Raw genomic sequence first — 22,520 nt, forward strand, 5'->3', positions numbered from 1 at the left:
CACTGCACTCCACCCTGGCGACACAGCTAAAGTCTGTCTCAAAAAAGAAAAATTAATTAAAAATAAATCAGGATCAGAGATGGAACAGCCCATTTTGGAAAAGATAAACTAATAAGAGGAGGAGAAAATATACAGAGGGACTAGGGACATTACTAATCCCACAGCGCTATGCTTCCAACTCTGGTTGCAGATATGAAAATTGGAACCCAACCAGTGACCCACCCCATGAGTTGAATCAGGCCTGTTCCTGGAGGTGGCTTCCCTCCAGGAAAAGTGACTTCTCATTGGAAGGAAAAGAAATAAAGAGGATATATATATATATATACACACACACATATTTTTTGTTTGTTTGTTTGTTTGTTTTGAGATGGAGTCTCGCTCTGTGGCCCAGGCTGGAGTGTAGTGGCATGATATCGGCTCACTGCAAGCTCCACCTTCCAGGTTCATGCCATTCTCTTGCCTCAGCCTCCCAAGTAGCTGGGACTACAGGCGCCCACCACCACCCCCGGCTAATTTTTTATATTTTTAATAGAGACGTGGTTTCACCGTGTTAGCCACGATGGTCTCGATCTCCTGACTTCGTGATCTGCCTGCCTCGGCCTCCCAAAGTGTTGGGATTACAGGCGTGAGCCACTGCACCCGGCCAAAGGGGTTATAGTTTATTGAGTGCCTACTATGCAGCAGACACTCAGGTAAACTCTTAAATCCTCACCACTACTGGGAAGGAAAATATTGTTACTATTTTGCAAACAAAGGAAAAGTTCGATCAAGAAAAATCAAAAAGCAGGTGGAAGGTCACAGGGCTGGAAATTATGGTGGCACTCGAATTCTGTTCAGCTGAAGTTCGTCTGACTCCATTGTCCCGCTTTTTCCCCTCAGCTAGGCCCAGGAAATCAGGCACCTTCTGTGTTCCATACACTGTCTTTCTCCAGGGCCTAAGACCATACCTAGAACACTGCAGAAACTTAGGAAAAGCACTCCAACCCAATGGCAAGTCACAGGCAAAGGCACAGTAGTGTCTTGTGGTCCCCGACATCCAAATTTGAAAGACAGAAGTTCAGGATGACAGCAGGAGAAAGGCCCCTTTCATATGACACCTAGTCCTTGGATTTCTGCCTATCTATCTTTGATCACTCCCAGGTACCTTTGCCTGGTGGATACATTGTTCTCCTATATATCACAGAGCATTCCCAGTCCTTCCTGGGTGCAACCACAGGTATGAGTAAATAAATGCTCATTGAAACAGCTGAAGATCACTAAGCACTTGTAAAAGAGAATCCGATAATCAGATAAATATAAGTTGAACAAAAGTAGGAAACCAAAAAAAATCCTAATAAGTAGCCTTGGAATGGAGCAAAATTGGACTTGAATCCACTTACTAGTTGTGTATACTTGAGAAAGTGACTCAGTTTCTGTGCCTTGGTTCTTTCATCTCTGAAATCAGGGCCAAAATGTCCCCTTTGCTGCGGTGACACATGATTAATAAACTATGCAAAGTCTAAGGCATTGAGTAGCTGCTCAAAAAGCCGTGGCTAGGAATTGGGTTGTTTTTGCCAAGTCTGGGGAATCCTCCAGGTGAAAACATCTCTGGAATTGAAAATCTTAGAAGGACCTGCAGCAACGGCTGGATTTCCCTGAACCGAAGGAGGCAACGTTCACATTTTTCATACCATGGAAAATTGAGGGATGATCCAGGAAAACATAGACAGCTTGAGAAAATTTAAAGGTTCCACAGTGTTTTTCCATTCAGGGACAATAGAAAACAGGAAAACATTAATAACATGTCACTGCCCGACTGCCAGCAGAACCACCCCAGGAAAGCATCTTTTGGGATAAATCACCGGGCGGGCATGGCATTCTCTCACCCCATGTGTTATGACACTCGAACCACCGCTCCCACGACCACCATCTAGGGAAGATGTTGAAAACCTTTCAAACTTGACAAAATCCAGGGCCTTCCTTAAATAGGACCATCCCTTCCCAGAAAAAGATCTTGCTCTCTGCCAGCTCAAAAACCCAGCTCGGGCTAAAGCGAGGAAATGCAGGCGATTGCTGAGTTCCCCAGTGGCTCTCCGGAATTGACAGTCTCTAAATTACTGCCTGAGAAGCATATCACATGCCAACTGACAAAAGGAGGAGAGGAAAAATCCTTACAGGCGGCAGAGCATCCTGTCTTCCTCTCTGGGGAGGAGGTGTTTCTGGTGTTCTTGTCGCTGGACCCGGAAACCAAATGAAAAATATGTGATTACAAACACCTGGGAGGGCGGCAGAGTGAGAATGAAAAGTAGAATCAAGAGGACCCCAACCTTCCCCATGTAGGAGGCAATTTGGCTAAAAAAATAAGAAGAAATGAGATAATAAAAGTAACAAATGAACCTGCAATTGCTTTGCTTCCGGGAGCTCCCATCTGATTTCAGATTGGTTCTCCAAGTCAACTTGGGTAGATTAATGTATCTGCGTGATGCAAACCTAGCTCCGAAACCCGGGACCCAGTCAGCACAGGACTTAACCCTTGGTGAGCGGGCTGAGAGTGGCGTGTCCAGGTAGTAGCTATTATTCTAAGCAGTGTCTCTGGCCGTCAATGTGTGTGCTTTCGCTGTCCTTGTTGCAGACGCCTGAGCTTTGAGTGACTTCATGGGGGGACCTGCGTTTTACTCTTAGAAGAGCACAAAGAAAAAGAGAAAGAAGGGAAAAAAATAACTCCAGGGAAGATAAAAGAGTTATCAGAACTGAGCAGAGACAAGATAGGGATTGGGGCAGTTCTCCTGGGGTCAGATACCTCCCTGTACTACTCACCACTCCCCAGCACAGCCTGCTGGCAGATCAGAGCGCATGAGGACAGGCGTATGCATTTTATTTTTAAAGGAGAGGCATTCACTCTCAACCCTGTGGAAGGATGCAGAGAGGAAGGCCTCTTCCTGCAGAGTAAGCTAAAGCCCTGGGGCCGTGCGGTGGGCGGCCATTGGCAGCGTTAAGACCAGGGCAGGGAGATACCCTCAACAGGGTATTTTTAGAGGACCACCAACTTCCTGATGGCTGGTAGCATTTTCTTTTTCTGTGAAGCGGACTCTTGCTCTGTTGCTTAGGCTGAAGTGCAGTGGCACGATCTCAGCTCACTGCAATCTCTGTCTCCCAGGTTCTTCCTGACCTCAGGTGATCCAGCCACCTCAGCCTCCCAAAGGGCTGGGAATACAGGCGTGAGCCACCACACCCAGCCTGCTGGTGGCATTTTCTTTGCGATGCCTTTCTTCAGCCAGGCTTACTAAGAGCAGCCCTGTCTGCCACGGGCCATGTTGGTGCGCCAGGAGCCAAAGGACCTGGAAGAAAAGAGAAGGCTGAACCGAATACCTGCTGTGTTTCAGGGGCTAGCTGGTCACCAGGGAAGGAAAAAAAGGCAGGTATATGTCCTGCCTTGTGGAACTTCAGCCCTTTCCATAGACTGTTCGTTCTGCCTGGATATTAGTTCCTTCATTCATTGGTTAATCACAGTGATCTCTCCGCCTTGGAGCTGCACCACTCATTAGAGTAGCCCTCAGCGATATGTGGCTCTTCAAATTGATTACAATGATATCAAATTAAAAATTCAGATGTCAGTCGGGCGCAGTGGCTCATGTCTGTAATCCCAATACTTTAGGAGGCCAAGGCAAGCAAATCACTTTGGAGGTCAGGAGTTCAAGACCAGCCTGGCCAATGTGGTGAAACCCTGTCTCTACTAAAAATGCAAAAATTCGCTGGGCGTGGTGGCAGACACCTGTAATCCCAGCTACTTGGGAGGCTGAGGTAGGAGAATTACTTGAATCTGGGAGGCAGAGGTTGCAGTGAGCCGAGATTGTGCCACTGCACTCTAGCCTGGGCAACAGAGCAAGTCTCCATCTAAAAAAAAAAAAAAAAAATTAAGATGTCATATTAGTTGCATGCCAAGTGCCCTGACAGCGGGGTGTGGCTTGTGGCTTTTATACTGGACAGGGCAGAGATAGAAGACTTCTGTCACTGCAGAAAGTTCTATTGGACAGTATAGGCCGAGAGCACTGTAAAAGCCTCCTACCCAGTGTCCACGCTTCCACTGTTGACTCTGACACTTTATTCTCAACACAGTAGCCTGAGGGATCCCTGAACTATTCAGAAATGAGGGACACAACAATAGAGCAAAAACATAGTTCTAGATAAGGAAGTTGATAGGGGCCAGGCACGGTGGCTCATGCCTGAGATTCCAGTGACTCAGGAGGCTGACGTGGGAGGATCACTGGAGGCCAGGAGGAGTTCAAGACTAGCCTGAAGAACACATTGAGACCCCGTTTCTAAAACACAAATGAGATTTTTTTTAAAGGGGGCCAGGCATGGTGGCTCATGCCTGTAATCCCAGCACTTTGGGAAGCCAAAGCAGGTGGATGGCTTGAGTCCAGGAGTTCGAGACTAGCCTGGGCAACATGGCGAAAACCCATCTCCAAAAAATGCAAAAAAATTAGCTGGCCATGGTGGCACATGCCAGTAGTCCCAGCTGCTTGGGAGGCTGAAGTGGGAGGATTGACTGAGCCCAAGGGAGGTTGAGGCTGTGGTGAGCCATCACCATGTCACTGCACCCCAGCCTGGGTGACAGAGTAAGACCCTGTCTCAAAAAATAAATAAATAAATAAAATAGAAAATAAAAATTAAAAATTAAAAAAGGAAGACTACAGGGGCATGAAAACCAAATGCAAAGGGATTCTCAGATTCCAGATCGAACACCAACAAAAGCTACAAAGGGGGCAGCATTGGAGACAGGAACATTTGAATGTAGAGGGCATATGAGATAATACTATGTAATAGTGTTAATTTTCTTAGTGTGGATGTGAAATGGTTGTGTAGGAGAATGTCCTTATTCTCAGAAGAAGCCTGCTTAGGAATTTCAGGGTGAGCTGTGATGATGTCTGCAACTTTTCAATGGTTCCAAAACAGTGTGTGTGTGTGTGTGTGTGTGTGTGTGTGTGTGTGTAGATACGTAACCATATATATCATATATAAAGATACATGTCATATGTATAAAGGTATATATAACATATATTTATATAGCAAAGTAAAGATGGTGAAATCATTTTAAGCCAGATTTTGCTATACTCACAGCCTACCCAAACCTCCCTATTTCTCTCCAAGTAGAAACCAAAGTCCAGGCAGGACCTCTGAGGTCCCACACAACATGACCCCACCTGCCCTCTGGCTCTCTGTTCCCATCTCCCACACCCCCACCACACTGGCCACCAGACTGTCACTGAATCCCCACCCCCACCGCAGTGTGCTCTGCCCTGTGGGCCATGGCTTCCCCTCTGCTGGCAGCATCGGGCCCATGTCCCTGGAAGGTTCCCATCTCTACCCTTTGGTGCCGATGGTCAAACCTCCTCTGCCTGGAAGCCTTCCTTGACCACCTAGAGAAACAATCCAGTGTCTTCTCCAAATTCTCCCTCTCCTCCTTCCCTGATTTGTCTTCATACCACTCCCTGCCTTCTCATATGCGATTTATCATGTATTTATTTATTTTATGAATTGTCTGTTTCCTTGCCACACCCCACAGAGCAGGGGTTTTAATCTCGCTTATTCCCTGAGGGATCCCCAGGACCTGCAGCCATCCCACCATCACCTGTGGATTAGTCAGGGACGCTCTGCTAAGGGGCAGGTCCTCCGTGTTCACTTGATTAGCAAACATAGGTCCTTTGAGTCCTGGGGTTCCAGATCTGTCTCCGAAGCTGCTACTGAGTTAAAGGCCTTAGTCCCATCTGCCGCCTGAGGCCCCTTCCCTCAGCACGACGCCACTCTCTAACGTGAGTGTCCGCTCGTCTGCTCCTCTCTGAGTCCCCAGCTCCTCACACTTGTCTGGCACACAGCAGATGCTCAGTAAGCATTTGTGAAAGCCTCCTGGGGAAACCAGCCTTATAAATAAACACTTGATTCATGGGTGGATTATTTTTTAAAAGTAGGAAGTCTAGGCATGGGTAAGGTGGGGTGGGAACAGAGGGGCATGGTGCCTGAACAGCTGGCCAAGGCCTTTGGCTGCTCAATTCTAGGCATGCTCAAGACCGGTTATTCCTCCCTTCTCTTCTGAAGTCCTAGGATACTGAGGTTCAGAGAAAGTCAATGACTTGCCCAAGGTCAGATGTTAATAGACAAATCATCCAATTTCTCTCTCAACCTGATAAGTTCCAAAGCTCAGGTCAGGCCTCACTCTCTCCAACCACCTTCCCAGATGAGGTCGAAGCTCCCGTGATAGGTACAGTCTTGTGTGTCACCCTCCTCCTTCCCATGTACCATGGGTGCACCATTCCATTTCTGACTTTGAAAATTTGATAGGTGCTGGGAGTGGTGGCTCACCCCTGTAATCCCAGCACTTTGGGAAGCTGAGGTGGGTGGATCACCTGAGGTCAGGAGTTCAAGATCAGCCTGGCCAACATGGGGAAACCCTGTCTTTACCAAAAATACAAGAATTAGCCGTGCGTGGTGGCATGTGCCTGTGGGCTGAGGCAGGAGAATCACTTGAACCCAGGAGGCAGAGGTTACTGTGAGCCGAGATCGCACCACTGCACTCCAGCCTGGGTGACAGAGCGAAACTTCATCTTAAAAAAAAAAAAAGAAAGAAAGAAAAAAGAAAATTTGATGATAGCCCTCTAGAGTCACAGAAGCCCCACTGCTTCCTTTTGCCCACTCGTCTCTTCCCATGCCCTAGCACAGTACCTTGCCCCCAGTTAGAGCTCAATAAATATTTGTGAAAAAGAGCCATAGCAGTACAGAGCAGCAGCTCCAGTCACAAAGATTCCAGAAAGCGCCCCTTCATTCATCTGCAAAGAGCAGGAGAAACTTTAAGGCTATAGTGCCCAAACCATTTGTAACACTCCAGTGAACTGGCATTCACATCAATCTTTCTGCTTTCATTAAACAGTTCCACATCGCCCACCTAGTGAACGGGTCTTTTTAGCAGCGAAGATGATCATCTGTTAAGCCTGGAAGGGCAGGAGGCCTGCCGACATCTCTGCCTCCCTCTGCCAGCACGTGGATCCCTCTAAATAATACAAGGCTTGTTTGCAATCAAGTTAGAACATGTTTAATGGTGAATAAATCCGATGCTGAATCGGGATAATTGCATTAGCGTCACAGAGCTGACTCAATACCTGGCCAAGTGATCCCATATTTAGAAGGGTGGAGACATTTTTAGCTCGCCTTTGTGTGTGTGCTGCTCATTATACAAACGTAGCTCCATTTAAAGGCCCTGCCACCTCATCGGGGCCCACTGGTCTCTGGCTGCAGGTGCACGTTTGTGGGGCTGGAAGACAAAGCCTGGGACAGGTGCTGTGACCTGCATGAGTCCCCGTTGAAACCAGCAAACAGCAAGGTCAGCACCTTCAGGTGAAGGCCAGGGGCTGGAGGGAGCCAAGGGAGTAGGAAGAGTGACATCAATATGACCTGGTGTTGAGAGCATGCCCAAGTTCTGTCCTTCCATGGCCTTTGGCAAGGTGCATAATGCTTCTAAGTCTCAGTTTCAACATCTGTGAAATGGGGATTTCACAGACTGGTAGTCAGGATCCAAGATGGCCCCCAAGACTTCCACCTCCTGTAGAATCCTCTCTCTTGCGTGTGGGCAGCAACTGTGAATATGATGGGATAATTTGGTCCCATGAATGGGTTAGGCTACCAAGAAAGGGGGAGGAATTTTGCAGATGTCATGGAGGCCCAAACACAGTTGGTTTTGTGTTAATCAAAAGGGATTCAATCCTAAGTGGGCCCAATCTAATCACTAGGACCTTAAAAGGGGTTGGGCTCTCGCTGAAGATTTGGGGGAGCCTCCTTCAGCCTTGAAGAAGCCAACAGTCATGTTGTGAGGTCATCTGTGAATGGGGCCTGAGAGACTGAGAATGGCCTCTAGGGGCTGCAAGGGGCCCTCAGTCAACAGCTAGCAAGAAAACAAGCACCTCAGTCCTCCAGTTACAAGAAAAAGAATTCTGTTAACAGCCAAGAGCCTCTGGTAAGACCCCATCCCTGGCTGACGCTTTGATTTCAGCCTCGTGAGACCCTAAGCAGAAGTATCAGCCTGAACCAGGACTTTTAACCTATGGAGTTATGAGAGAACAAATACGCTAAATTTGCGGTAATTTCTTAGGCAGCAAGAGATAGCTAATACAATGAAAGTAACTACCTCCTAAGGTTGTTATAAGGAATCATTTGCATGCAGAGTGCTTTGTAAAGAGCCTGGGACACCATGAGTGACTAATAAAGGGCAGAGGTTATGATGATTACTTTCTCTACCATTATTAGTCAATGATAAATATTAAATAGCTTTGGTATCCGAGAAAGAGCTCTCCACTCACATGCTGGTTTTGCTGCTAAGCAGCTGTGTGATACTGGGTGAGTCACTTGATGAAATCTATTTCCTCATCTGGTAATCGTGCCTTCCTTATAACTCTGCAGTGAGGTTGAAGGAGATAATAATTTCAAAGCGCTTAACTTCTACAGATTCCCTTTTGCCATATAAAGTAGGATGCCTACGTATTGGGGATTAGGTTATGGATATTCTTGGGTGCTCTTACCCAGCTCTCCCTACAAGGCCTTCACCATCTTTCTCCTGGATCCCTGCAACAGTGACTAACAACCCTCTGGCCTCATCTTCTCCGATACATCCTTTGGAAGGCAGCCTGAGTAGTTTCTCTGAACGTCTCAGGGCCACTGTGTTTGCCGTTCCTTCTGCCTTGAATACCTTTCCAGTTCTTCACATCATGAGCCCTTTCCCCATGTTTTATAGTTTCTCCAGAGTCCTCCCCTGATTACTCTGTTTATATAAGTCCTTCCCTTTGTTATTCTCCATCAAAGAACCTTCTTTACTTCACCCACACAACTTACACTTACTGTAAATACGTGACGTGCTCATTGACGTCTTCGATGCCCTTTACCCTCACTGGAACGTACGTTTTGGAAGTGCAAGGATCTTGTCTGTGTCATTTGCTGTTGTGACCTCCCTGCTCAGCAAAGTGCCTGGCCTGTGACAAGGTGCCTGTAGAAGGCTGGATAATGGCCCCCCAAAGATACCTCATCCCATTCCCCAGAACCTGTGAATATGTGAGGTTACATGGCAAAGAGAAGTGAAGATTGCAGGCAAAACTGAGGTTGCTAATCAGCTGATCTTCAAAGAGGAAGGTGATTCTGGGTCATCCAGTGAGTGCAAAAGAATCACAAAGGTCCTTAAAAGTGGAATCCTAAGGGAGAGACGGAAGGATGTTAGCGTGAGAAAGACTCAGCCAGGTGCTGCTGGCTTTGAAGATGGAGGAAAGGGGCCCTGAGCCCAGGAATGTGGGCATCCTCTAAGCAGTGGAAGGTGCAAGGGTACAAGCTCCCCGGAGGACCCGCAGAAGGAGCCCAGCTCCACCTACACCTGGATCTTAGCCCCGTGAGACCTGTGTTAGACTCCTGCCTTACGGGACTGTCAGATAATACATTTAGGTTTTCCAGACACTACATTTGTGATCACTGGTTACAGCAGCAATTGAAAACAAATACAGTGCCTCACAAATATCTGTTGGATGGAAAATGGAAGGAAAAAAAAGAGCGTATCTCAGATCGGGGGCCAAAAGCATTCAAGAAATTTTTGTTATCTACAGCTTAGAAACCGAAACTCTAACCTGGCACCTGATGCCCTTGTTAGGTTAACCCCATTCCCCTCCCCAGCTCTATCTTCATCCTCTGCTGTGCCGTGCAGACACTCTAACCTGCTGAGGCCCCCAAGGTCTCTGCATGGCTGTGCGTCCCTGGACTTCCTGCTCCTCACCTCTTCTCCTCCATTCCCAGGACAGGTCTCCTCTTTGTGCAACTCATCAAATGCCAGTTATCCTTTGGGACTGGGAAGTCTTTCCTGCCCCAGGCCAAACTTGTCACCCCATCTTCTGCTTTCTATAGTTCAATATCAGCACTCATTGTCTCTGTTGCCAGCCCCTGCCACCTTCACCCCACTGGACCAGGGACTTCCCTAGTACAGTGCCTTGTTGATCTGGGTTCACTCAGTGCTGAGCACCAGGACTAGCACAAAAGAGGTGACTGCACATGGCTGCAGAGATGGGACTAAACACCTGCCGCCTGTCCCCAGGAATGTCCAGTGGGTGATCAGAGACCGTGGGTGGATTTCTCCCCAGGACCAGGGCTGCCTTCTGGTCTCATGCAGCTTCACCAAGGTTGAGTTTCTCTCTTATCCTGAGCTATGTTCTACTAGTCACTCTGGAGCCCATGTGTAGTGGCCTGAAAGTGTCCCTAAAGTGCGTGTTCACCCAGAGCCTCAGAATGTGACCTTATTTGGAAATAGGGTCGTTGCTGATAGACTTAGGTAAGATGTGATTACAGTGAATTAGGGTGGGCTCTAAATCCAGTGACTGGTGTCCTTAGAAGAAGACCATGTGAAGACACAGAAAGACATGGACAGGGAAGATGGTGGTGAGAAGACAGAGGCAGAAACTGGAATGAGGCGGCAACATGCCCCAAATGCCAAAGGTTGCCAGGAAATACCCACAGGCCGGGTAGAGGCAAGGAGGACGCCCCCATAGAGCTTTCAGAGAGAGGATGGCCTTGCCAAAACCTCAGTTTTGAAATGGGAGACTCCAAAACTGTGGGAAAATACAGTTCTGTTGATTGAAGCCACCTAGTAACGTGGCATGCCTAAGAAACGAACGTGCTATGCCATCATCCTTGGCTACGGCCAACTCGTTTCTGTGACTGTGCTTAGCCTGGGGAGTAAATGATTCTAGGGAACCGTGTGTTGCATCTCCTCCCGGGGTCAAGGAACCGTGGACTTCGGCTGGAGATCGGCTCTTGGAAACCTTAGCTGGAGGTGGGAGGAGATGGTCTCTCAAAGCCTCAGGTCCACAGGCAAAGAGCAGGCCAGGATTCAACGCACAAGGCAAGCAACAGAGAAAGTCCAGAGAGAAAGCCACATGGAGACTCAGTTTCCTCTTTCTTGGGGTACTTTGAGGGCTGACTGCCTCAATGTGCCCAATACAGGTGCTGATCCAAAAACAAACACATTTGCGCTTTTTCCTCTTCCTTCTCTCTCCCTTCCCCCTTTTCATTTATTAAATTCAAGTGAAAAGAAAACAACAACTCCTCCTTTCTGAAACACAAGAGGGGAGGTCTAAACACATAAAGGCCAGAATTAAGCTGTGAAATAACCCCCCCACCCAAAATTATAAATAATAAAATCTCACATAGGTGCACGGCCCCAGCAAGCTGAGGGAAAACTCAAGAGCCTGCTGTGCCTTTTTATTACTTGAGGTATATGCAGTCTCTAATTTAAGGCTAAATATAAAATAAAGCATACACAGCTGGACTTTCAAGCATTTTCAAAACATATTTAATACCCTCCCGTGAAACTCCCAGAAACTGAGCAGCCCTCACTTTGCACCAGTATAAACAGGAGTTGGCGTGGACCGAACGTACGGGCTTCAAAAGCATATTTAAGAGGGCTGAACAGGAACCTGCAAGCCAGAGACCTGAAGGGATCGGAATGCTGACCTGAGCTCACAGTCACACGGTGTCCTTTGCCACACCAGGGCTATAATAGAAACCAGCAGAGCTGGCTGACGTGGCCAACACCAACAGGGTCTGCCTCTGACCGCAGCTTTGCCTGCCCCCCATGCACTTTTCGGCTCTGTTCCTCCACTCCAGGGCCAATGGAAAATGAGAAATATCCAAGTCCTCCTGGCAGACATGAATGGATTCTCTGTTATCCCAGGAATTCTCCTTGGAGGAAGTAGCATTCATGGGTTCTGGTTCGCCATTCGGTATTGCCAAGCGTTTTTATTCATTCCAGAATTCCCCATGCAGTGCCTTCTATTGCTAGATGTGGTTCTGAAGGTGCACGGGGACTCAACAGGGAATAGATCAAACAAAACCAGGGCTCTCATCTCTTGGAATTGCCTGATGTGTGTAGATGGATGATAATAAGATAACAGACAAGTACGCAAACAAGATGATGGTCTACAGTGTGCAGACAGTAACACCAGAGACTGGGAAGACATGGTGTGTCAGCCGGGTGACACTTGCGGGAGACCTGAAGGATGAGAAGGACTCAGCACCGCAGAGATACAGGGGAGAACTTTCTTGGCAAAGGGGAGGGCAAAGAGCAAAGGCCCCACAACAGTGATAAAATCTGCCCATCGATTCGCTTCTCCTCTCATCAAGAGGTGGAGTCTGTGCCCCTTCCCCTTAATCCCAGTGGGATCGGGACTGTGCAGTGGTGACTGCCTTCCCCAAAGATGCAGTGGAAGTGACACCCTCTGCCTTTCAAGACTAAGTCAGCAAAGGCCATGCCACTTCTGCTGCGTTGCTGGAACAGCTGCCCTGCAAGAATCCAATCACCCTGAGACCACGGTGCTGGAGTGGCCACGAGCTGAGACCAGCTGAGCCCTCCCTGCCCTGCTATCCCTGACAAAACCCTGGACATGTGACAAAAGCCATCCTAGACCCTCCAGGCCAGCTCTCCTGCCAACTGAATTCCACTAAATGACCTCCACCAATAGCCACTGCAAGAGGAGACTCAACCAGCCAAGCCCTATCCTGAGTCCTGACCCAGAAAATCATGAGATGTAATAAAACTGTCGTCGTTTCACGCCAGTAAATTGAGGGGTACTTTGTTACTCAGCAATAGACAAGTGGAAGACGCCTCACGCTGATAATGGAAGGATGAAATGAAACCGTATATGTTCTGTTCCCGGTATACAGCAGGATCTCAGCAAATGTTAGATCACATCCCCGTTCCTCCCATTCCTTGTGACAATAGACTTTGATTGCCTTTCAGTTTCATTGCCTATTTTTATACTATGCTGCATTAAATCATAAATTACAAGCAGCTTATCCATGTCTGATTCTCACTAAGCACTTGGTTTTATTGGGCTCTCAAAGTTAGAGAATGACAAACATGTAAATTGGAGTGGCTTCTCTCTGCTCACTGCAGAGGAGGGTTCTGGAAGGAGGTTTTTCGGTGGGAAGAGTGGTGTCTGAATTGTCTTGCTTCTGAAATGTGCTGTGAGACCCTGTGGCTGGCATGCATTGGTGAGCTGGGTGCATTCACCAGGAAGTTTTTAAATGATTTTTTGAGCGCTATCATTTTTCTTTCCTAAATAGCATAGATTTTTGAGCTCTAATGCGTTTCTGCATTACAGAGAACAGGCAGTCTCCCTTGACATGTTTCATCATGAAGTTATTTTTCAAATCAGCATCTTGAAGAGGTAGTAAAACTTAGTGATTATGAGCACAGGTTTTGGATCCAGACAGGCCTTCGTGTGAACCCTGTCTTTTCCCCTTACAGACAGGGACAACTCGGGTGTATTATTGAGCCTTCCTAAGTCTCAGTTCTCACCTCTGTGAAATGGGAATAGGCACAGTCCCTCCCTCCCAGGTTGCTTGTGAAGATTAAATCAGATTACATAAGTGAAGCACTTAATAAAGGGCCTCATGCAAAGTCAGAGCTCAGAATAACTGATCTGCTGTAATCATCATCACTTGAGTTCTGCTATGGCAAGGGTCATCAGGTTTAGCAAAATAAAAAGGCAGGGGCCGGGCGCGGTGACTCACGCCTGTAATTCCAGCACTTTGGGAGGACAAGGCAGGTGGATCATCTGAAGTCAGGAGTTCAAGAGCAGCCTGGCCAACATGGCAAAACCCCGTCTCTACTAAAAATACAAAAATTAGCCAGGCATGGTGGTGGGCACCTGTTATCCCAGCTTCTCAGGAGGCTGAGGCAGGAGAATTGCTTCAAAGTGGAAGGTGGAGGTTGCAGTGAGCTGAGATCATGCCATTGCACTCCAGCTTGGGGAAGAAGAGTGAAACTCCGTCTCAAAAAAAAAAAAAAAAACCACCACCACCAACAACAAAAAGAATCAGGCAGGACACCCAGGGAAGTCTAAATTTCAGATAACAAATCATGTGTTAGGAGTACAGCATGTCTCATGTATGCCAGGGGAGACACTTACATTAAAACTCATTCATCGTCCAGCTGAGATTCAGGTTTTGCTGTCTGCCCTGTATTCATTCCCAGAGTATTATTAGTGCTATTTACCATGACGATAAATTCCAGTTGCCCAGCTATGTGGTTACCCAGACCCCTAATCACACCCTCTGTCCTCTGCCACTAATTTTTTTCTATTTAACAAAATCCTACATCTTTTTTTCTTCCTTCTGGTCTCATTACGGACTGCTGGTAATTAAGATAAGCCAAGAGGTTGCTCTAGAAAGACAAGCTCTGTAACTTTTTCTAAAGCGACACCACTGCAGTTATTACATAAGCACCTTTCTACAGCAGAGTCATGAGGTTCGCTGCAGAAGGCTTCCATCTGTACTTTTTCCAACTTCCCACTGCACAAACGCCCCCTCCCTCCACATTTCCCCCTCTCTCCCCTCCCTTCATGCCTGAGGTCTGCCTCTATTCGAAGTCTCTCCCCCTACCACCAGCTCCTTTTCTTTTCCTCCACGTAATATAGAGTAGTTTATTACATAAGTGATTTATTGCACGCACCTTAATGTATAAGGGGCAAAACTTGCTTAAAATAAATCCAACTGAGAGGATAATCTCTATGGGCAAAATGTACTTGGACTTAATTTCTCTACTGGGTATTACACACTATATAATTGCCTTAAACAGAAGCTGCACACACAAATTTAGCTTGGCACCAATATCTGGCTTCACAGAACACTCGAGTTACATGCTGGGTTTTGCTACAAATCCTTCGCTCCACCAGAAGAAACTAAACAGCATCCCTTAAAGAAATATTCAGCCTGACTCTCCTGCTGAGATTAGGGGGAGGGAGAACCGCGGATTGTGTGCTGGATTTAGCGGGGCGGGGAGGCCTTTGTCTTGGGAGAGGAGGCAAAGCTGCCAGCCTGTCTCTAACCAGCCTTGGTTCCTCGACACTGCATCTTCTCGGCCCTTTATTCAAAAGTGTATGCAGCAGCAAATTAAATCGCAGCTCCCTGACTGGTACCTGGATGTGGGATATGTGTTTAATTAAAGTTCATAGGACCTTGCCCTTCTTTCTCCTGCAGATTAATTAATTAATGTATTTATTGACTCCTTCCTGCATTCATTCATTCTGCAAATACTCGCTGAGCTCTTCTTGGACCCCAGGCGGTGGTGGGCCCTGGGAATCTCACAGGTGAACCACATACTATTCCCGCCCACATCCAGTGGGGCAGATGAGTATTAATTAAATCATCACACAAATAAGTGCAACGTGACAAACCATGGCAATCCCATGGAGGAGAGGTCCAAGGTCCTCTGAGAGTCACTGGGGAAGGCTGGAGAACTTCCCAAGAAAGGGGCTTTTAGAGGGTGTATTATAGGGTGTGTTAGCTTCCTCTGGCTGCTGTAACAAATTACCCCCAAATTAATGGCTTAAACCAAATTTATTTTCTGAAGGTCAGAAGTCCAAAATGGGTGTCACTGTGCTACAATCAAGTGTCAGCAAGGCTTTGTGCCTTTCTGGAAGTTCTGGGAGATAATCTGTTTCCTTGCCTCTTCTGGCTTTTAGAGGCTGCCTGAATTCCTTGGCTCCCGGTCACTTCCTCCCTCTTTAAAGCTGGTAACATCAGGCCAAGTCCTTTTTACTCAGCTAGCTCTCTGATTATGACCCGTCTGCCTCTCCTTTCCCCACCTCTGATTTGACTGGGCCCACCCAGAAAATCCAGGATGATCTCCCAATCTGAAGATCAGTGAATAGCAACCTTAACTCCATCTGCAGCCTTAATTCCCCATCTGCCGTGTAACCTCATATTCACAGGTTCCATGGAATTAGGATTAGGGCCTGGACATCTTTGGGGCTCATTACTCTGTCTACCACAGATGGGATCTAAAGGAAGGAGGAGAATTTGCCAGGCAAACCTGGAACCTTCTGAGATGAGCTGCCAATGATGTGCCTGTGTGAACACAGCTTCGAAGCCCAGTGAGGGGGTGAAGGGAGATGGTGCTAAACGTGTCTGGAGGAAGAAGCAGGAGTCAAACGGTGGGAAGCCTGCTCAGACACATGAAGGATTCTGGTTTTTATCCCAGGAGCCAGAAGACACCCTTTGGATATTTCAGCCTGGGAAGAAGATGCTGCGTTTTACTAAATCTAAGATTATAGATGCCATGATTTTTCATTTCCCCTAAGGGAAAAAAAAATGCTTCCAATGAAAATATGGCACAATGCTTTCTTATGACTTACAGTTTTTATTTATAATCATCACAGTAACTCTTTATTAATTTTTTAGAAAGTTTTATGTATTTCAAGGGTACAAGTGCCGATTTCTTACAGGCATACATTGCATAGCGGTGAAGTCTGTGCATTTAGTGTACCCATCATCTGAACAGGGAACATTGTACCTAATAGGCAGTTTTCCAATCCTCATCCCCTCCCACTTTCACAAGAACTCTCTTAGACTTAAGTCTAAGACGCCTCCATTTTTATCACCAATAGCTCTTATGTGTACAATAAATACTATACAATGTAAGTGAAAAAATAAAGCATTCCGAAAAATTTCTTCACAGGAAAGGTCTCTCTCCCCTGAATAACTTTTTGACTCTGAATCGCTGATGTGTAGATTTCCTCCATGCAGATCACTTTCTGTACCATCAAGTGCGTAAGTGATGCAGCTCTTCCTTCCTTCCTTCCTTCCTTCCTTCCTTCCTTCCTTCCTTCCTTCCTTCCTTCCTTCCTTCCTTCCTTCCTTCCTTCTTCCCTCCCTCCCTCCCTCCCTTCCCTCCTTTTCTTTCTTTCTTTCTTTCTTTCTTTCTTTCTTTCTTTCTTTCTTTCTTCTTTTTCTTTCTTTCTTTTTCTTTCTTTCTTGTTTCCTTTCCCTCTCCTTCTTTCTCTTTCTCTCTCTTTTCTCTTCTCCTCTCTTCTCTTCTCTCTCGCTCCTCTCTCTCTCCGCTCTCTCTTCTCTCTCTCTCCTCTCCCTCTCTCCTCCACTCTCCTCCTCTCTCCTCTCCCTTCTCCTCTCTCCTCTCTCTCTCTCCCGCTCTCTCTCTCTCTCTTTCTCTTCTTTCAGAAGGAGGTTTGCTCTTGTTGCCCCCAGGCTGGAGCTGCAATGCGCGCATTCTCGGCTCTCCTCACCTCTCTCTTTCCTGGGGGGGGGGGGGGGGGGGAACCTCCACCTCCTGGGTTCAAGCAATTCTCCTGCCTTAGCCTCCCAAGTAGCTGGGATTACAGGCATGTGCCACCACGCCTGACTAATTTTGTAGTTTTAGTAGGACGGGGTTTCTCCACGTTGGTCAGGCTGGTCTCGAACTCCCAACCTCAGATGATCCACCCGCCTCTGCCTCCCAAAGTGCTGGGATTACAGGCGTGAGTCACCGCGCTTGGCTGATGCAGCCATTCTTAGAAGAATCCATTTAAAAAAAGAAGAAGAAGAAGCCGCCACCGGCGCTGGGTTCTTGGGCTGGCTCTGCAGTTGTGTTGCGCAAACCTACTTTTGATTTCCGCGTCCAGAATATTTCTAGCTCTGCCTGCCCCTCCGCTTCACAGCCATTTGGTTCCTAGAAGGTGGAGTACTCTGCTATTAGCTCTGGGACTTTCTTGGAATCTGCCAACACTCATTCTGCAAGTTTTCCTGCTGGCATTTGGGATGTTTATATATGCATAGGCAATGACGAAGTCGCACACCGCCCCTGCCAAGAAAAAGGGAACTCCGAGATGTGTTTAGATTTCAGAGACCCTGACATGAGAGAATTTTAGAGATGCACCTGAAGGTGGAGGATCAGACTGGCACTTCCAAAAAGTCATTCGATAGAAGCCAGGCTTGTTTCCACATTTCAATGTATAAGTTAAAAAGCATCAGTTAATAACGATAATGAAACAGTCCTTCATGCATGCTGAGCACTATGCTAGCCGCTTACCTGCATACATCAAAGTCATCTAATTTATTATTATACCGATTGTATATACTAAGAAATTGAGTCTTAATTACATCGATTAACGCCTCTAACAGCACCCAGATCATACATGGTAGAGCCAAGATTTGAACACAGAATGACTTCAGGTGTGGCCAATCCCCTCTGTTTCTATTTGTCTCAGTCCCTCAGTGAAAAAAATCAATAAAACTGAGTGTCTCCAAGTTCGTTCTACAAACACACGTGCTGCATCTTCTGTGCAGGCAGGAGGCTCTGCTCTGGGCCCGAGTACAAAGCATGAAAACCCACAGACCCTTCACTCAAGAAGCTCAGATCCCAGTGGAGAAGGCAGAGGAGCAGCCAACACCTTGAATCAGAAACAGTGAACCGATGTTCATTCCAACATGTCCCGGGTCCCGGCAGAGGAGAAAAAGGCCCCCATTTTACGCATTGTGCAGTTTTCTTAAAGAATCTTGGAGGCTAGACCAGGCACAGTGGCTCACGCCTGTAATCCCAGCACTTTGGGAGGCCGAGGCGGGTGGATCACCTGAGGTCAGGAGTTTGAGACCAGACTGACCGACATGGAGAAACCCTGTCTTTACTAAAAACACAAAATTAGCAGGATGTTGTGGCGCATGCCTGTAATCCCAGCTACTCGGGAGGCTGAGGCAGGAGAATTGCTTGAACCCAGGATGCAGAGGTTGTTGTGAGTCGAGATCGCACCATTGCACTCCAGCCCGAGCAACAAGAGCGAAACTCCATCTTAAAAAAAAAAAAAAAAAAATGTTGGAGGCTAAACATTAGGCTGCAAAATATTCAGAAATTCCCAGGAAGGCAGCGTGAAATCTGCATAGAAAATCTATTCCGGTCCCCATCCCATAGTTGGTTGACCTTACAATTGCTATCCTCTCTAAAGCCAGCTTGAATATTTCCTTCTAGGGGAATAATACAAAGAAAGAGGGGTAGGAGGGAAAGGAAGGGAGGGGAGGAGAGGAGAGGGAAAGGGAGGGAAGAAATAAATACTAGTACAAATTCACCATACATTAGGCTTCTTGGTATGATCGGTGACACAAGAGTCGACTTTATAGGTACTGTTGTACACACACGCTATTGTTTAGGTGAAAGCCAGAAAAAGCAAAGGGCTATGAGAGTGTAAAAATAAAATCAAAATCTGGAGGAGAAAGCCCAGGGAAAAGGGAGGTCAAGCCCACACAGATATACAGAAATAACAATAAACCTATTTTTAAAAAATTCTGTTGCATGTCACCATGGTAAGAATAGAAACAGACCCAAACCACGAATCTTCTAGATTTTACACGCAGGTAACAGGTATGTTACTTCCAAAGCTGGTGTCGGGATGGTTTTAAGGAAATGACCTTATATTATAACACGTCTTGCTGGGACTGCTTAATTTGGCATCACTTAAAATTTTATTGCAGTTTGCTTCAAGGACTCTTGGAGTTAAGCATCCTCTCCTCCTCCTCTTCCCCGGAAAATAGCACCCCCCTCACCACACATACACGCGAACCACTCGAACATATGTCTACACTGAAGAGCAGAAGATTGGAAAAGCAGATGGTATGATGCCTTTGGAATCTGACAGCCGCTCTGTGGTAGCAGACAGGACTTGCCAGAGACACACATTTGAGCGAGGGACTGCCAAGGCGAACAGAACTGCACCTCGCCCTCCCAGGCGCGGGAGACGACGCTTGTGTTTGAAAACAAGCAAAATGCTTTTCTCCGGAGCAGCGAGTGAGGACACAGCTCTGCAGCATTTATGGTGCATATGTCGGAGGCCGGGGAGATGTTTTGCAAGCGATGGCTCTATAAACAGTGCCTACTTTGGGTGTTTTCCATACGAGGCAGGTGGGAAGCGGGAAGCGAACAGTTGGGAGAATTGCAGAGCAACCTGTTTTCATGGGCTGCTTACTTTCTGTCACTGTACCTGGCCACATTTGCCATATTGTCCCCACATTTTGGGGGGATGTAGTGCACACCAGAGTCTCCCTGAATGGACATAATCTTAATTCTCATCTAAATACTGTTGTAAACTGACCACCATCTCTCACTGTAATTTTCTCTTCTCTCTCACATTAGCTAGGAGGAATGGAAAGGTGTGGAGAGAGAGGGAAAGGGAGAGAATGAAGCTGTCCTTATGATTCATATCCAGGGGTCCGGCCCAGTGCTGAGCACTATAAATATGCGTCCATTCTTTGCAAACTCCGAGCAAATCATTTTACAGGTGGGGAAGCTGGGGGGTGTAGAATTTGCTCATACTCTTTCTATTTCACCCTTTCTACCTTCTGTCACGGTAGAAAAACATCCACAAGGCAAGATCCATCTTGTAGCGAGCACCCAGCTGAAAAGGGGTCTGGCTCAGTTCTGCCCTTTTCAAGGTTACCTCTTCTATCCACAAGTCTTCAAAAATCAGTAAATGGAGATTTTATTTAAAGAAGATGTGAGTTTCATTAAAAAACAAAGAAACAAACAAAAATTCTACACCCGAGTTGACTTGCACGGAAGGGGCCACATTCTCATTTCATTTTGCCAAAATAACTTTTGGGATCTGGATTTGGAATCACCAGTTCCCCTCTTCTTTCAGCGAAATGAGAATGTATTTCATTCACGGCCACCCTGTAACTCCATGCTGGCCTCCACCTCCCTGCAACTTACAGCAATTTCATTCATAAATTAATCGAGCTGTCACAGAGGTACTAATGCAAGATCATTTGGAAATCATCCCATTTAAGATCACACAATCTCCAAAGCCTACTGCAACATTTTACAATTCCTTCAGGCCACCTCGGGTCTCCTTTACACTTGCAATGATGCCCCTTTCAATTTGCATTTAAAAGACAGTAAATTGCAGGGTTCATAAACATTTTTATAGTGATTTATTGAAGACTAGAATGTCACTGCTGTTCTTCACACTTTACCAGTCCTGAGAAGCAAATGCTGGCTATATGTGTAATCTTGCTGTCCCCATCAACCACATAAGAACAAGCCAGTTTGCAGTTTTACAGTTTTTTCTCTTCTTTCTTTCTTTTTCTTTTTTTAAATAAAGAGAGTGGCAACCATATTTATCTTCAGTTAGAGGAATGCTCTCCAAGTTCCAACTCGGGTTCCGTAATTTACAAAGAACTTGGTTTTACCAGTCGGCACTGTGAAGAAACCATTCTTTCTTACGGCTGAGGACAGAAAAAGGAAGGCTTTCTTTTCATCTTCACATTCCATGTCCTACTCCAAAGAAAGCAGTCCACAGGCACCCTTCTCAGGGATGACTTGTAGGCAGGAGAGGGGAGGGAGTTAGGCAGAAGGCAGGCTGGCCACGATGCATCGAGATGCCTCTGTTCACCTTTCCTGCTAAAAGCTTTAGTGTGAGGATTGGGCATGGCCTTTGGAATCACTTATTTGAAAAGAATTCATAAACAGCAGAGAGAAGCTGAGCTTGGAAGATGCTTTTGCTACTTCCCAGCCAGTAAGTCACAAAAGGGGGTGATCAGAGCCAAGACAAACTGCTAATCTAAGGGCACAGTGAACTCCTCGGCATCCTTCAGACTTTTTACCCGGGGAGACTGGGAACCCTTTCTGAGTGCATCGTGCACACAGGGAAAGGAGAGAGGCTGGGAGGGGGAAAAAAAAAAAACGAAAAAGAAAAGAAAGAAAGAAAAAAAAAAGCTTGCACCTCATTTGTCCTTCCAGTGTCCAGAAGGGAGTATTTCTTTCCACCTTTTTCACATTATAATAATGGCTTCACAGCTCCTGAAAGGAGCCCTAGTGCAACGGCAAATGGTGCATGACACGGCGAAACCCTGCTCTTTGTCGCACCACCTCTGCTCCAAAGAAAGTCCTTCTCTGCCTTCGTTTCCCTGCCATTAACTGAGATGAAATGAGTTTTTCCCCCTTTTGATTCCACCCCCCACTGTCTATTACAGTGTGACGCGATTGGGCTTCCTGGCCCATTATTTCATAGAGAATTCTTTTATTCTGGTTTGGGAGTTCGCGCCTGCAAGGTTATCTGTGCACAAAGCAACGCCTCGGTCTTCGCATTCATTTTTGAAATCTGATCTCATTGATAAGAACAAGACCATTCACATTGCATTTGTCAGATAAGTAGCTCGGTGCCGGAGTCATAATTTTTGTGACTTCAGTCAGGGCTCCCTGTTAAAATACGTCAACCGATAAAAATGCAAGTATTATAAAAATAACCTTTGAATCAAAAGTGTCATCCTATCTCCTTCTTCTTTCTTTAAAGCACATTACGTCCTTTTCCACATGAGGCACCTTCTCATATTCAGATGTCTGTCCTGATGTTCATTTCTTAAAAATTATTCTTTAAATGGTACTCCAATGCCACCCTTCAGCATGCTACGGGGAAAAACACACACACACACAGAACACAAAACAAGAAGGCCTATAAGGAGAGAATCGATGTAATGCAGTTTGTCTGAAGGGGGTTTTGATTAATTTCCCTCGGATGGTTTATCCAATGTTGATAGGTAACGTTTCCTGATCATAATAAGCCAATGAATCAAACTGCAAACATCCTCAGTGGCTAAGCAGACTCAAAGAACATTTAGGACAGGGGTCCAGAGTGCCCTCGTGGTAGCTCCAGGGTTCTCTGGGACAGGGCTGAGCTGTCGGCTTACCCAGGGAACAATGC

General features: G+C 46.6%; 1 protein-coding gene across 1 annotated transcript in view; it reads right to left on the reverse strand.

Moving 5' to 3' along the window:
• Positions 1–22,520, reverse strand: part of WWOX (WW domain containing oxidoreductase) — a 1,123,975-nt gene that overhangs the window by 197,300 nt on the left and 904,155 nt on the right. The gene's annotated exons all lie outside the window — the stretch shown is intronic.

The sequence above is a fragment of the Rhinopithecus roxellana genome, chromosome 20 (assembly GCF_007565055.1).
Source record: "Rhinopithecus roxellana isolate Shanxi Qingling chromosome 20, ASM756505v1, whole genome shotgun sequence".
Lineage (NCBI taxonomy): Eukaryota > Metazoa > Chordata > Mammalia > Primates > Cercopithecidae > Rhinopithecus > Rhinopithecus roxellana.